Source organism: Pleurodeles waltl, chromosome 9 (assembly GCF_031143425.1).
Source record: "Pleurodeles waltl isolate 20211129_DDA chromosome 9, aPleWal1.hap1.20221129, whole genome shotgun sequence".
Taxonomy (NCBI): Eukaryota; Metazoa; Chordata; class Amphibia; order Caudata; family Salamandridae; genus Pleurodeles; species Pleurodeles waltl.
Window position 1 is genome coordinate 1,028,761,757 of NC_090448.1, and position 17,216 is coordinate 1,028,778,972.

Genomic DNA, 17,216 nt, shown 5'->3' on the forward strand with positions numbered 1-17,216 from the left:
TCAACAACTTCACAACATATATAGTGTCACCTTTATCAACCAAATACTACACACTCCTTTATTTTTTTGCCCAGTCATGTGACAGAATCATCCATGTCCATGTTGAACGACTGAAAACACCACGTTCATTGCTTGGACAATGTAACCCAGAATGTTTAATGCTACTGGATGTCTCTGTGGCCTTTCACACCATCAATATGGACTTCTCCTAAAATATGGGAATATTAACTGGAACTACGAGAATATCTGGATGTATTGCTTCCATTCCGTCATATTTAAATTAACAAGGAAAATGCATTCATTCTACTCCTCACATTGGATATGACACATGACATCCATCAAAGGCCCAGGCTCTCTTCAGTCCATTTTAAGATTCAATTAGATATTCATGTTTACTTTTAGATTTAGGTCAATGATGATGCTTTGGTTTCAGGTTTTGCTCAACACTAGTGCATAAAAGCAACCAGTGCTCAAAGAGTTAAAAAAGGTCACACTGGACAGGGACAAAGTCCAGAGTTCAGGCCACCCATGCGGTAATAATGTGACACTTTCAGAAATGTTTTTGATTCAGGAAAGTGGTCCACAGCACCAGCCAAGGGTTCAGAGGCTCTGGTTTGACTCTTGGGGTCTAAGACTACAACTCCCACAATGCACCTCCTTGGGTCGTTAAAGTGCCCATAACTTGATCCAAGGTTCCAGAAGCTCTGTGTTGCTCCTTGGGCATTGGGACTACAATTCCCGGAATAGCCTGGTCAGAATCCTCAAATGGCCATTGGAGGCTATTCTGCTGGGCTCTGCTTGCAGGACTTGATGCAGGGGACTCTGGGCAGCTTTTCTGTACCTGTAGCAAACAGGGAGTTCCTTCTTGAAGCAGTAGAAGACAGGTAAAGTCATTTTAATGGTTCAGCCCAAGTGTGCAGCTGGTGCAGTGTCCAAGTGAAGGTCGGGGTTCAGCAGGGCAGTCCTTCTTCTTCTTTGAATTGTTCCTTGTAGGGATCTAAGGTGTGGGTGAAGCTCTGCCATATTTATCCTTGTTCTTTGGGTGGAAAGCAGAGGGGCCTGACTGTACAATCACAGGCAGGCTCCTCCCCTCTTTGATGACCACTTCCTGGGTAGTGTGGCAAAACTCAATCCCGGGGAGCAACGTTCTTCAACAACCCATCATGGTTGAAACTGATTTCTGGAGGTTAGATCTGGCTGAGCCCACCCAGTGGTGTGGCTAAAAGTCCTAAACACACCCCTCTCCTGCCCTCGTGTCATATAATCTAAAGGGCACCTAATTGTCTGTGGTTGCAGGAAACGGGGGAGTTCCTGAACTGCTCCAAATGTCTTTCCTTGCCTTGAAGACCAGTTTGGCTGCTCAACCCCCATCCTGTTTCACCATCTGCTCAGGCATATCTCCTCAGCCCAGACCACTTCACATCTCATTAAGGCAGCCTGCCCAGGCTGCCAGAGGCTGGCCAATCAGAGAAGGGCACTACAGAGATGAAGCTGGCAACTTTCAGATAGAGTTTAAAACTCTTCACCTGAACTAGTTGCATTAAGTTCAACAATGGCAAGTTATGGGATTTAATATAATAATGAATTTGATACTAAACTCAAGGTATCTGTCTCCTATGGGGACTTTGTTAATTAAAATAAAGTCTCCCCATTTCAGCCTATGGAGGCCATTCACTACAGTGTGGGAAAACAAAGATGGCTATTTTACCTCACCAGGACTTCTAAAACATTTTCTAGGGTCCCTGCTTATAGCTACAGGGCACCCAACCCTAGGGGCACGTAGGGCACCACTCTATGGGTGACATATGTAAACATAAGGTAGTTTAAGACTTTGGAAGTACTTTTAAGTAGAATTTGCATATAACTTTAATTTAAAATCAGCCCGCAAGGCAGGCCTGTCTTTGAAATGACCCTGGGCACCGCCGCAGTGCACCTATGGGTGCACCACCTATGCTGCGGTCCCTAAGCCTACATGCCTTACCATGTGCTAGGGACCTATAGGTAGGTTGACATAGCCAATTATAATTACCCTAATTTGCAAACTCATTTTACACAGAGCACATACCCTGGGATTGGTGGGCAGTATAGGCACCCTCAGAGTCAGGAAAACACCAGCAAAAAGTGAAAAATGGGGGCAAAAAGTTAGGGGGGCTCTGCAATCAGCCCTGTTTTCTCACACTTGATAAAATAGCTTGTTACATCTCCACACAAGCCCATAAGATGTACATCATCACTATACACTCTACACTCAGGATTATTGCTACCATTCTGAGAATATGTTCTTATCTTGAAAATAGTTTTTTTCTTTAAACAATTCTTGTTTGCATGTATGTTGCCACCACTATTATCAAAATAAGACAGAGGAGGTATACCCTTAAGAATCTGTAACACTATCATGTGAAATTAACACTTGGACAGATGCAGTCATGGAAATTGGATTACCACGGGACATCAATAGATGCTCACTAACCATCAGTGAAGAAGTTTAGCAAATAAGTTGTGGCACTACAATATTACACAAATACACTCACTATGAGTGGCCCCTTACATTCTCCAATGTGTGCTTACTCCTGTTCTGTGCTCTATTTTAGAGGGCAATGTTTAGTATAGGCAATATTTATCCAAGAACTACGCTGAGAGGATTAAATACACTGCTATACATTTTGGCAAGATCAATTTGGAGCAGTCAGTTACTTGAAGCAACAAAAAGGATTTAAACAGCTTGTTAGGAGGCATATATTCAAGCAATGCTATAGTGATACACACTACTGTTGAAGTTATAGTTTTGAATTTACCTCAGTCTTCATCACACACATGTTCAATTGATGTTCCCATTAGAGGTTCAGAGACATTAATTCACAGGAGTTTTTGTCTTGCATTTTTGACAAGTATATAAACTTACAATATGCAGTTATGAATTAGGAGCAGTAAGTTTAGGGCTCAAGTCTGAGATGGACACAGGTTCCCCACTATTTTTAGCGAGGGGACTTTGTTCCCCTTACCCACAGCTGAAGGGGTATTATCTTGTGTTCCTTGTGACCGACCAATGCAGTCGCTGCAATTATACTATGGCAATTGTTAGCACAGGTGTTTTAATAAAAATGTATTAATGAGTATTCATGTATTGTGAATAATGGATTTGTGTAGAAAATATAATAACGTTGAAAAATAATGCACGCTTTTGAAAATTTTATTACGATGAGTGGCCGCCAATGTTCACGAATTGTACTTATTAATATTCAAATACTATGAAATGTTGAATATATGTTTGACTAATGTAGTAATATGTCATATTACGTGTTATGCATTACGTATTAGCTTTATTAATTGTAGACCTTAACTTAGCCAAGGTCTTGGCCTAGTTGCCAAGCCTCATGTCAAGCTGTATTTCTTAACCTTTAATAAATGGCTGACCTAGAGAGTTAACCTGTGATTTTCCACTGTATTGTGTAAATGTGCTCACAGCTGAGAAACTTTTCTCATGAGAACTGACTGCTAGGAGATGCTGTTCTTGCTAAATGTAACATTTTGTATGTAATGTGTGTAAGACTGACTTTCTCAGGAGGAGATCAATGGAGACACTGACTGGAGTAGAAGCTGCAACAATATTGTTACCCGATGAGCCGGATGATGAGGACATTGAAAGGAAACCCAGTCAGCGACATGGGAATGGAGTAATGATAGAATTCATAGATTTGGAGTTTTAGTTTTATTGGACAAAGTGTGAACATGCTATCCCTTGACCAATAGGTATTTGGGAAATAGTTTTAGTGAACTTAATTTAACGAGACTGCACTGGAGAAGACACCATCATTGCCCATTTTCTTGCTGGCCAAAAGGTCAATATTTTCTTGTGCGTCTTGATAAGAGACGTGCTTAACTTTATTGCTTAACATTGATGCTGAACCCTGATGCCTTGCTGATCAACTGATGTCCTGATGATGAAGCCTATTTTGTGTTGCTGATCCAATTGAGGAGACGTATAACTTGTGTCTTTGTTTCTGTTATGCATATTTGCTTTTTCTTTCTAGATACCAACTGCACTATTTTGCGAGAGCCATAGTTAGATGTTTTTCCAAATTCATGTTACTAAATTGTTTTGCATGAAGCCCAACATGCTGATGCTAATCTGATGTTGGTTAAGGATTCTCACTAATGAACTTCTGCTAATAGGGAATAATGCTTGATGAATTTCTCTGCTGAACTTAAATGCATGTGATCACGTTGACGCAGTTAACCTTGTTATTAATTTGCACCATAACCTTAGAATGTGTCGTAGTTCAAGCTTTGATTAGATTGCCATTCATTTGATTTTTAGATTGATCTACATGACTTTAGCATTGTTAATATTGGGAAATAAATGTTTTAACTTTTACTAAAAGGTGTGGTTATTCATGACTAAAAGGTCATGGTGTGTGACAATTACTAACTCTATTGATTATTAATGTCATTGATTATTGTTGATTATTGATATTGCATATTGGTTATTGATTATTGATCTGCACTGGAATTATGGTGGGATCATCTTAATTACGAGGCAAAAGGTTCATCAACCTATTCGCATCCCCTTGTAGGTTTACTTATTAAGGTCAGACGCGCTAACACTATGGTGGTCATTACAACCCTGGTGGTCGGTGTTAAAGCGGCGGTAAGAACGCCAACAGGCCGGCGGTAAAAATGTTGCAATTACGACCGTGGCAGAAACCGCCAACAAAGACAGCCACTTTAACACTCCGACCGCCACAGCGGTACAAACAAACAGCGCGGCGGTCATCCCCAACAGACAGGCGGAGGACAAAGTACCGCCCACAGTATCACAACAGGCCAATCCGCCACCTTTCCCGGGGCGGATTCACCACGGATAAAAACACGGCAGAAACAGGATTCCGAAGGGAAAATGCTCACCTCTACACACCCCATGAGGAACTAGGACACCATGGGCCCGGAACTCCAAATTCTCCCTGCGATAGTCTTCCTGCTCCTCTACCAGGAGCATGAACGCCGGCATCAAAGACCACGGTGAGTACTGCACCTACGACACAGGAGAGGGGGGAGGGAAAAAACAGGGACACACACAAACAACACCCCCACACCCACCCTCACCCACTACAACACTAATACAGCATGATACATCACAGTTAAACCCCAACCCCCCCCCCCGGAAGAATGCAAAGACAACAGAAAATGAGTGTAACCATTGTAATATATTAAAATCAAGTAGGCAAAAACTATATATATATACACCATGTGCAAAATATATACCAAGCATAGTAGTCCAGGTAGTGTTCCAATTAAGTCCGTAGAACACTGGTCCCACACGGTATGGGCGAGGCCCACTCAAGATCCCCGACCATGACGGAGAGAACACTGTAGGGGCATCAGAGAGCAACAAAACAGGCACCTCAGGGGGAGAGAAAGGGGGGTCACCACAGCTGGTTGAGTGCACGATGCCAAATCCACGAGAGGGCCACATGCCCACTGTTCCATCCTGGGGAGTGCAAAGCCACAGTCTCTCAAGTCTCTACAGTGGGTGGGTTGCCCACCGTTCCATCCTGGGGAGTGCAAAGCCACAGTCTCTCAAGTCTCTACAATGGGTGGGTTGCCCACTGTTCCATCCTGGGGAGTGCAAAGCCACAGTCTCTCAGGTCTGTACAGTGGGTGGGTTGCCCACTGTTCAATCCTGGGGAGTGCAAAGCCACAGTCTCTCAAGTCTCACAAGTGGGTGGATTGCCCACTGTTCCATCCTGGGGAGTGCAAAGCCACAGTCTCTTAAGTCTCTGCAGTGGGTGGGTTGCCCACTGTTCCATCCTGGGGAGTGCAAAGGCACAGTCTCTCAAGTGGATAACAGTCTCCACTGGTTCTGGAGGGGGCATGGTGCCCAGAGTGCTTCATCCTGCTAAGGACAGAGGTAGTGGATGGATCTCTGCCCAGAGTGCTTCATCCTGCTAAGGACAGAGGTAGTGGATGGATCTCTCCACTGGTTCTGGAGGGGGCTTTGTGCCCAGAGTGCTTCAACCTGCTAAGGACAGAGGTAGTGGATGGATCTCTCCACTGGTTCTGGAGGGGGCTTTGTTCCCAGAGTGCTTCATCCTGCTAAGGACAGAGGTAGTGGATGGATCTCTCCACTGGTTCTGGAGGGGGCATGGTGCCCAGAGTGCTTCATCCTACTAAGGACAGAGGTAGTGGATGGATCTCTCCACTGGTTCTGAAGGGGCTTTGTGCCCAGAGTGCTTCATCCTGCTAAGGACAGAGGTAGTGGATGGATCTCTCCACTGGTTCTGGAGGGGGCATGGTGCCCAGAGTGCTTCATCCTGCTAAGGACAGAGGTAGTCGATGGATCTCTCCACTGGTTCTGGATGGGGCATGGTGCCCAAAGTGCTTCATTCTGCCCGTGACAGACTCAGTAGCGTCAGTGCTCTTGGCGCTCATGGGCCAGCGTCGCTTGAGACGGCGGTGCTTGAGACGGCGGTGCCCTGTTCAGCGGTGCTTGAGACGGTGTTGCCCTGTTCAGCGGTGCTTGGAGAGGCGGTCTCCATTGCAGGGACTCAGCTGCTGGCGGTCCTTCATGGTCTAGCAGGGCTTGTGCTGGTGGTCCTTCATGACCCAGCGGGGCTTTTGCTGGCGGTCCTTCATGGCCCAGCGGGACTTGTGCTCGCGGTCCTCTCTGTCCCAGCGGGGCTTGTGCTGGCGGTCCTTCATGGCCCAGCGGGGCTTGTGCTGGCAGTCCTTCATGGGCCAGCGGGGCTTTTGCTGGCAGTCCTTCTTGGCCCAGTGGGGCTTGTGCTGGTGGTCCTCTCTGTCCCAGCGGGGCTTGTGCTGGCGGTCCTTCATGGCCCAGCGGGGCTTGTGCTGATGGTCCTTCATGGCCCAGCGGGGCTTTTGCTGGCAGTCCTCCATGGCCCAGTAGGGCTTGTGCTGGGGGTCCTCTCTGTCCCAGCGGGTCTTGTGCTGGCGGTCCTCTCTGTCCCAGCGGGGCTGGTGCTGGGGGTCCTCTCTAGCCCTGAGGGGCTGGTGCTGGCGGTGGCCTCCTGGGCAGCTGGGCTGGTGCTGGTGGTGGCTACCTGGGCAGCTGGGCTGGTGCTGGAGGTGGCCTCCTGGGCAGCTGGGCTGGTGGCGGTGGCCTCCTGGGCAGCAGGGCTGGTGGCGGTGGCCTCCTGGGCAGCTGGGCTGGTGCTGGCGGTGGCCCCCTGGGCAGCTGGGCTGGTGCTTGCGGTGGCCTCCTGGGCAGCTGGGCTGGTAGCCGTGGCCTCCTGGGAGTGGGGATGATGGCGGTCTTCTCCGCCGTGCTGCTCTTCCCAGACTTGCTGAGTTTCTTGTGCCCCTTCCCCACCTTGGAAGGTTTCACAGCTGACTCCACACTCCCACCTGTACCCATGGGAGCGGCTTTGGTGGCTGGAGTCTTACCCCTCTCCCGCCGGGCACTGGCCAACTTCTGATGCTTCACAGGTGGGGGACTGTCTGTGCTGTGGCTCCATGCCACACTGGCTGCCCTGGTGGCCAGTGCACTCCAGATTCCGGTGACTACAGGCACCACTGGTCCCGTAGATGTTGTGGCTGAGGTGCTAGTTCGGGACCTAGGAGACGGACGGGGTGGGGGAGGTGTGGGGGAGGTGTGGGAAAGAGGTCAAGGATGGTCAGGAAAAGTTTTTGGGGAACACTTGGGCGGGTAGCTGGAGGGGGTTTGGGAGTGGAGGAAGAGGTTGTGGTTGTAGGAGGTGTTTGTTTGCTGACTTTGGGTGAAGGTGCATGCGCTGTAGGCTGTCGTGAGGTGGATGGCTGTTGGGTGGGTGTGTGCCTGCGTTTGTGTATATTGGGAGGGGGTGTCACAGACACACTGGGAGAGGACACAGGGGACGTGTGAATGGTAGTGGGGGTGGTGACTGCACGTGAGTGGGGTGTGGTGATGGGCGTGCTGGTGATGGTAGTAGTGGCTGTAGAGGTAGTGCATGCAGGTGTGAGTGTAGACGAGACTGGGAGGGAGGAGGGAGAAAAGGAGGGGGGGGACACAGTGGAGGCAGTGGATGTTGGTGTGTCTGCATGTGTGTGATGCTTGCGTGAGTGCCTGTGGGATGTGTGGTGCTTATGTTTGCCTGAGCTTCCCTTGTGTGTTGACGTGTGTGCATGCTGGTCTTTAGGTGTGCTTGTGATAGGCTGGGGTACTGGGGATTGGGTCTGGGTGGAGGATGTTGGAGGGGGAGGCTCAACACAGGGACAATGGCTGCCATCAGTGCTGAGGCCAGAGTCTGAAAAGCTCGCTGAAGGGCTGCCTGACCACAATGAATTCCCTCCAAGAATGCATTGGTTTGTTGCAACTGCCTTACTACACCCTGGATGGCATTAAAAATGGTAGACTGCCCAACAGTGAGGGACCTGAGGAGGTCAATGGCCTCCTCACTGAGGGCAGCAGGGGTGACTGGGGCAGGGCCTGAGGTGCCTGGGGCGAAGGTGATGCCCACTCTCCCGGGTGAGCGGGCACGGGGCGAAGGCTGAGGGGCTGCTGGGAGGGCGGTGCTGGAAGGCGGGGTGGTGGCTGTACCTGTAGATGGGGGGGCACAGATGTTGCCGCCACCACAAGGGAGCTCCCATCAGAGGACGAGTCTGTGTCACTGGGCTCAGCTCCTGTCCCCGCCGTGGAGCTCCTCTCGCCCTCCGTCCCACTGGTGAAGTCTGATTCCGTAGTGTGGCCCTCCATGGCCATGTGGGATGCAGCCCCCTCGTGCTCCGGTGCCACTGCTCCTCTGCCTGAAGATGCTAATGCACACAAAAACAGGGAGACCAAAAAAAGGGGGGGACAACAGAAGAAAGACATGTTGAGTGCATGTGTTACCGCTACTGTTGGCGCACACGACAGACACAGAAGCCCCCTGCACTATGCCGCGCTCTTGGGCTCCACTGTGCAATTCCTGGGAAATGGCCTACTAGGCTATGGACGACATCTGCACACATGGATGACACAGGGGAATGACTAGGTGTAGTTGGCACTCTATAGAGTTGCGGTGGGGTGCCACATGGCCTGGAGGGACCTTGCCTACGGAACTCGCCCTGGCCTAGGGAAACCCACAGCCCACCTCCCCCACCCAGAAACCTCCACAGCAAGCAAAATCAGCAGAATGAGAGTGTACGCACCCCCTTGTGGCTGCTGTGATGCCCTCAAGCGCCCATCCAACTCCGGGTACGCCTCCGCCAGGATCCTGAACATCAGGGGGGTCATGGTGCAACGGGCACCCCTCCCACGTTGGGAGGCCATCCCCAGCTGAGCCTCCGCCGTCTTCTTACTCCAGCAGCGAATGTCCTCCCTTTTTTTACGGCATTGGGTGCTCCGTCTGTGGTAGACCCCCAGGGTCCCCACGTCCTTGGCGATGGCACGCCAAATATATTTTTTCTGGTGGTTCCTGACCTACATGATTTGTACAGGGGGAAGAGAAAGTTATTACCAACTGCACCATCAAAGTGATTGGCCCCATCCCTACCCTTGGCATGTGGCACATGCACTCAGCGTTATTTCATGCATGCTGCACTCTCCCCCCTTCCTTCTTACATCCACCCCTCTCCACACAGGCATAGCCCATACAGGATGCTCTCAGTGTACTTACCTGTTTGTCTGGATGACCGTAGAGTAGCGTGTACTGGGGGAGGACCCCATCGACGAGTTTCTCCAACTCCTCCGATGTGAAAGCAGGGGCCCTTTCCCCAGACACTCGAGCCATTGTCTCTTCCAGACCGAGGTCACAGCAGCACTTGCAGTGTAGGTCCTCTCCTGTCGAAGATCAGGTATCGAGTGATTGAATAGATAGAAAATAGCGGTCACGTCCGCGGCGGTGCGTACCGTCACCACCGGCGTACATCGTCATTGGCTCCTGAGACCCATAGGGTCCAATGTTAACCAATGCAGCATTGCGCCGAGGTCTTCGACCACCTACCGCAACGGTGTACAACGCCAGCGCAGTTACCTCACATCCCATTGTCCCACTTTACAGGTCAGGCAGCCGCCATTTCAGGGGCCCACATGGCTTAATTTTCAACTGCTTCACACATACCTAGGCCTAGACTCAACACACATACAGGCCACTTTTTAGATTATGAATGGTGTTCTGTGTAAGCTGTGGGTACGTACCTCTGAGTTGTTTGACTCTGTGCTCGCTGTTGTCCTTCATAGGCACCGTCCGCTGGGACATGTGAGGAGATGGCGGCATCCTCCGGTGTACCGACCGTTGGTGGGCCTGTCGACAATGGAGGAAAGACATGTGATCATCACATACAGGCTTGACCGTGCCACAATCCAGGAACTGTGTACCCAGTTGGAGCCAGACCTGATGTCAACTATCCGCCATCCCACAGGAATCCCCCCTCAAGTGCAGGTGCTGTCAGTGCTCCATTTCCTTGCATGTGGGTTTTTTCAAACTACAGTGGCATAGCATCAGGAATGTTCCAGCCTATGTTTTCCAACGTGTTGTCTGCCCTGCTGAAACACATGTGGAGCTACATCGTTTTCCCTCAGGTGGAGGATTTGCCTACAGTGAAAGGTGATTTCTATGCCCTCGGACATATCCCCAACATCATAGGTGCCATTGATGGGACACATGTGGCTTTGGTACCCCCCCCACAGGAGTGAACAGGTGTACAGAAACCGGAAGAGTTATCATTCCATGAATGTACAGATGGGATGTTTGGCAGACCAGAACATCTCCCATGTGAATGCCATGTTCCCTGGCTCAGTGCATGACGCCTACATCCTGCGGAATAGCAGCATCCCTTATGTGATGGGTCAACTCCAGAGGCACTGTGTGTGGCTATTAGGTGAGCACCTGGAAGCTAGTCAGTGGGAATGGTTGTCTGGGTCTGGGGATATCCCTTCAGATTAGTGTTTGTCTAACAGTTGTCCCTCGCCATTTGCAGGTAACTCTGGTTACCCCAACCTGTCATGGCTACTGACCCCAGTGAGGAATCCCAGGACAAGGGCAGAGGAACGCTACAATGAGGCCCATGGGCGAACTAGGAGGGTGATCGAGCGGACCTTCGGCCTCCTGAAGGCTAGGTTCAGGTGCCTCCATATGACAGGTGGATCCCTATTCTACTCACCAAAGAAGGTATGCCAGATCATTGTGGCCTGCTGTATGCTTCACAACTTGGCTTTGCGACGACAGGTGCCTTTTCTGCAGGAGGATGGTCCAGATGGCGGTGTTGTTGCAGCTGTGGAGCCTTTGGACAGTGAAGACGAGGAAGCAGAGGAAGAAGACATGGACAACAGGGACTCAGTGATCCAGCAATATGCCTACTACATGTACTTAAACACTACTGCCTCTCTACTGTCTGTCGTTTTCACCCAGTATATGGTCACTGAGTTGTCACTTTCCCTTACGATTTCACATATCTGGGTCCCACAGTGTGACATCTGCTTTGATTCCTCATGGACTGGAGCTGTGTGACATAGGTATGTTGACATTACAAATGAAAGAGCTTTTTGACACAGTTATTGTTAATACAGTATTCCGAAATCACAGACTGACTCCAGATTGTTTTTTGCTTCAAGGGTGTTTATTTTAGTGCTCAAAATTGGAGGGGGTAGCCAAATGGTGAGGGGTGATGGTGGAGGAATGTCCATGGCAGAGTCTAGTCTATTAGTCTCACAGGTGGGCATAGGAAGTGGAGCTGGGGCAGTTTAAGGATGGACAGGGTGACAAAGTGGGACAGTTGGATGACAATCAGGGTGGTCTCATTTCTTGGCGGGGGTCTTGGCATCATTCTCTGTCTTTGTCCTGGATCTCAGGGACCGTTTGTGAGGTGGTTCTCCCTCTGCAGGGGGTGAGGTGCTGGTGTGGTGGTCCTGTGGCGGTGCCTCCTGTCCACTAGCGCCGGCGGAGGTGGTGGGCAGTTCATCGTCCAGGCTAGTGTTAGGGGTCCCTTGTAGTGCCACAGTGTCCCTCCTGGTGTTGAGGACTTCCTTCATCACCCCTACAATGGTGCCCAGGGTGGAATTGATGGTTCTGAGTTCCTCCCTTTAGCCCATATACTGTTCCTCCTGCAGGTGCTGGGTCTCCTGAAACTTGGCCAGTACCGTTGCCATTGTCTCCTAGGAGTAGTGGTAGGCTCCCATGATGGAGGAGAGGGCCTTGTGGAGAGTGGGTTCCCTGGGCCTGTCCGCCCCCTGTCGCACAGTAGCCCTCCCAGTTCCCCTGTGTTCCTGGGCCTCCGTCTTCTGGACCGTGTGCCCACTACCACTGCCCCCAGGTCCCTGTTGTTGTTGGGGTGGTGGGTTAGCCTGGGTTCCCTATAGTGGTGGACACACTGCTGATTGGTGTGTCCTGGGGACAGAGGTATGGGCCCGCTGGGTGGGTGCTGTGCTGGTGTTTCCAGAGGGGGGAAGCTCTGTGGTGGCCTGTGACTGGGTGTGGGGAACCGACTTTCCCGAGGTCCCCGATGGGCAGGGCTGGTCATCTAGATCCAGTTGGACAGAGCTGCTGTCATCACTGTGGGCCTCTTCAGTTGGTGGTGTGGACATGTGTGGACCCTCCTGTCCGGTGACGTTGGGTAGGGGTCCTGCAGGGGTATAAAAGGATGTTTATTACATCTGTGTGTGCCATGGTGTGCAATGGGTGGGTGACCGTGTACCCCAGTGCTTGCATTCCTGTGTGGGACCTTGTGTGATGATGGTTTGGGGAGTGTATGGGTATGTGCAGTGGGCATGCTTTAGTGATGGTTGTCCACGCTTTGTTGTTGAATGCAGGTCTTGGGGTTAGGATGTGTGGTTTGTGATGTTGGGACATTTGTGAGGAGTTAGAGTGATGGGGTTGAGGGTGAGGGTAGGGGTATGTGCTGGCATGCAGGTAGAGTGGGGGATGTAATATTTAAGATTTGACTTACCAGAGTCCATTCCTCCACCTACTCCTGCGAGCCCCTCAGGATGCAGAATCGCCAAGACCTGCTCCTCCCATGTTGTTAGTTGGGGGGTGGAGGTGGGGGTCCGCCGCCAGTCCGCTGAACCGCCAGGTTGTGTCTTGAGACCACGGAACGCACCTTCCCCCGTAGGTCGTTCCACCTCTTCCTGATGTCCTCCCGATGTCTTGGGTGCTGTCCCACTGCGTTGACCCTGTCCACTATTCTTCGCATAGCTCCATCTTCCTTGCAATTGAGGTGTGCTGCACCTGTGATCCGAATAGCTGTGGCTCTACCCGGATGATTTCCTCCACCATGACTCTGAGCTCCTCGTCTGTGAACCTGGGGTGTCTTTGCCGTGCCATGGGGTGGTGTAAGTGATGTGTGGGTTGGTGTGTGGGGTGATAAGTGTGCTGATATGTAGTGGTGTGTAGTGTGCTGCGTGTGGAAGTTATGTGGGTGATGGTGTTGTGTGCCTGTGGATGCTTGTATTGTTGATGGTGGTGTCTCTCCCTGGCCTTCGTTCGTGATTTGTGGTCCTAAGGGTTTGTGGGTGATGTGGGTGTGTGTTTTATATTGTAATGGGTGTGTGGGAGTGGTGTGTGTATGTGTATCAGGGGTGTGTATTTCGAATTGTCCAATGTGGCTGTGTTTTGTATAAGTGTGTGTATTTTGAGCGCAGCGGTGTGTACCGCCAATGGAATACCGCAGTTGAAAGACCGCAGCGTGAATTCGTGGGTCGTGATAGTGTGGGTGTATTTCTGTTGCCATGATGGTGGAGGTTTTGTTTTCACCAGTTTATCACTGACCTATGGTGTGGCGGACTTGTGTGGGTGTCTAGATTTTGGCAGATTCCGAGCTGTGGGTCGTAATAGCTATGGCAGAATTCTGCGGCTGTGTGTTGGCGGTCTTCTGCACGGCGGTAAGCGTCTTTTACTGCCAATGTTGTAATGACCGCCCATATGTTGTATTTAATCCTTTTCCTTTGCACTGGACACAACCCCTTTATTTGTGAAGCCCAATGAGTGGTTAAGTTTGAAACGTTTTCTGAAGAGTTGCTTTAGTTATGCTGGAATAATCAGACTAATTTCAGTAATTCTGCCTTAAACTTTGACAAGGAAAATATAAAATTTTACATAATTTCACCTGCTTGCCTGATTGAGAGTAATGTAGAGGAAAAAATCCTATTGCAATGACACATTTAACGAGGGCAAGCGGCTACTCCTGTCACTATTGTTCTTTTGGAGCATTTAGCTCTATTTTCTTAGCACAAAATGAATCCTCAGTTTTGGATGTGAGGGTGCATTTGCACTAAGAAACTAGTGCAAAATGCCAGAAGTAAGTTGGGGTAATATCCCCAATTCAAATTTAGCGAGCATGAACATCAGCTTGCGTTGCTATTTGTGTCTGTTACATTAACCACTATTTCTTGCACATGAAGGGACATTTTTGCGAATAACACTAAATGCAAAATTATTCTTCCTGATTAATTTGCATAATCTTGCCGGATTTGTAGTAATTTAGGAGTGGTTATTCGCATCGAATTATGTAAAATACCCCTACATAGGAGTCACAGTGAAGTTCTTATCAGTAATCCTTATATGGCCTCTTGAACTGCAAATGTTGAGGCCTTTGTGCTTTTGCCCTGAATATAGAACACCAGTAGAAAATAAAGTTGCATTATTACTAAGCTTTACTCTTAAAAGCAATGCACCCAGGCTGTTTTGTGAATCTCTATATGTAGTTTAAAGATGTTCCACACAGCTTTTAAAAAGGTGTGCCTTTCAGTCATTTTTTAGCTCAATTACACATAGATATGTGGAAAATCTAAAAGGTGTTTACAAAAAACAAACCCATCCAAAAATGTTATTCTGACATTCTTGTGTATGTTAACGTCTTTTTTTTAAATAGGCCCGTTCGATTTTAAATGATGAATATTATACTTACCTGCCATCATTGTGAATTACATATCCTAATTAGACTTATTTTTGTTAGGGTTTGAACCCTGAGTTAGACGCATGCCAAGCGGCAGTGGACATGCTCCAGTCTCGAACTGGAAACATTTCATTCAAATTACTTACCTATGGCAGTCATCTGTGCACTGGTCAAGTCTATGAGATGGGTTGTACTAGGAGCAGCCAATGTAATTTAGGCGGTCATTATGTAGAGAGAGTTTTAACTGTCATGCTTTTGCAAGCCTGCACGTAACGATTTTACAGATTACAGGTTGTGATAGAACTGATCCACTAGTATATTTCGAATAGTGAGGAATGAGAGTAAGTGCTCCATTATTGGTTTATAGAACAAATTGGAATGATAGTCGCCTGTAATGGTCGCCATGATATATCTGATGTGCGTGGGGTGATTTGTAACATGGCAGTCAATTAATGGAGCAGAAGGCATGCTACTGCATAACTTTACGAAAATGAATAGAGGCATGTGGTCCTCTGACATATAATGATGCATACCTCACTTACAGCCTGCAGAATGATCTTAAGAGAAGTGGCAGTGGCTTCTGACATGGGCTGGCATGCTGCAGATATGATCTAAAGGGGTATATAATGTGTCTTCAATACTCTTGTACCTCCTTTGCAGTCTGATGGCACCAGCAACAAACAAGCATCTTCATGCCATTTTTAGAAAAACGAATTTAATGATATACAAATGTATCATTAATGGCGGTTTATATATTATTGCGCAACTTGAAACGTTGAGAGTAGAGTAAGGCAGGGATGTTTGGAAGTGCATTAACCATGCCCATATGTTCTAGAAACACAGTAAAAGAAACTATGCCGTCAGGATTACGTTAATCTCAAAGAAACTCATCATGGCTGGAAGATTTGTTTTCGCATCAGTCAATTGCTATATTTATAATAGGTACGAATTTCCTTCCTTCATGCATTTGAGAAATGCTCCACTGCCATTTGCAGTTTGGAATTGCGGACACACGCTCTTTGTTTCATACCATATAAATATCCTTTCGGTTAGTTCAAATTCAAATACATAAGATTTTTTATCAAAGATCTTACCTTTCATCGTAATAAATATGTAAATATGTTGTATGGTTGCCTTTATCAAAAAATGAATTTTGTCTAACAACAGAAAACAATAAACTCATACTTAAACGTGCGATTTGCAGTTTGAACAAGTCGACCTGCACGTATTTTTTAATTATACTTTTCTCACTCTCTCTCTATATATAAATATATTCACTAAAACATCAAAAGTTACTCACACCCCAGCTATGCAGTTTTTTTTGTTGTCAAAAATGTTACTGCGAATATTAATTACATTGATATTATCAATGATGTTATTAAAAATGTTATAGTGCCGAAATTTGTGGGGTAATTAGCAGTGCATGGCCAGGGCGCGAGTTACCTTAGGGCACGAGTTATAGTTACTTGAGATACCTCTAACTATAACAAGTGAATTTCCATGATTTGGTACGCTTAAAATGTGAGCCTAACTGTAATGTCTCTGTAACCTTTGTTTTTTTTAAATTAATTTCTATGTTTTTTAAAATAATATTAACTAACTATAATGCCCCTGTAATATTTATTTGTTTCAGTGAATTTCTATGTTCTTTAAATGTAAAGTAATTTCCATTACTATATATTAATCCAACAACCACTGTGCATGGCCTTTGGCGGTTGCCAGTAGGTAGTTATAGATAGGACCATGTTTCCATAGAAAAAGCGTTTTGTGACGTGCCTATATCTTTGGCGCCGTTTGACTGGTCTTCACAACATTTTCTAAAAAAGTGTGCAATGATTCTTGTTGCGCACGGAAAGGCTTGTCATGCTCCATCAAGCAGGGGCCAGGAAAAAGTTGGGGGGGTCAAAAAACATGCACTTCCCATGTTAATTTTCATAGGAGTATTGAACACAGTCCCTGCGGCCAACACCCCCAACCACCCAATTCCACACAGTGCACAATCTGTGGCCACATACAGTGGTAGTTGGCCACAGGTCTATATGCCTCCCTCCCCCAGCCGATTTCGGCCCTGGTGCCCACATCCTCTGAGGTCTGGCCTTCTAAAATGTATTGTTTTCTGGGTGAGGGGCCTGGTGGTCCCCCACCCCGGCTAACCTCGGCCCAGGAGACCTATCCCCAGGGCACGGCCTTAGCATCTATTTATGTTTTGTGGAGGGGGCTGCGTGGTCCTCCTTCCCAGTTTGATCTCAGGCCGGGGGACCCCATACCCCTGGCCTAAATATTTACATTTTTTTTTTAGGAGGGGGCTGCCCAGCTGCCCTTCCCAGGCTGTTCTTGACTCCAGGGATTCCATCCCCTGAGGCCTGGACTAAATATTAAAAACATTTCAGGGGGGGGGCACAACCCTC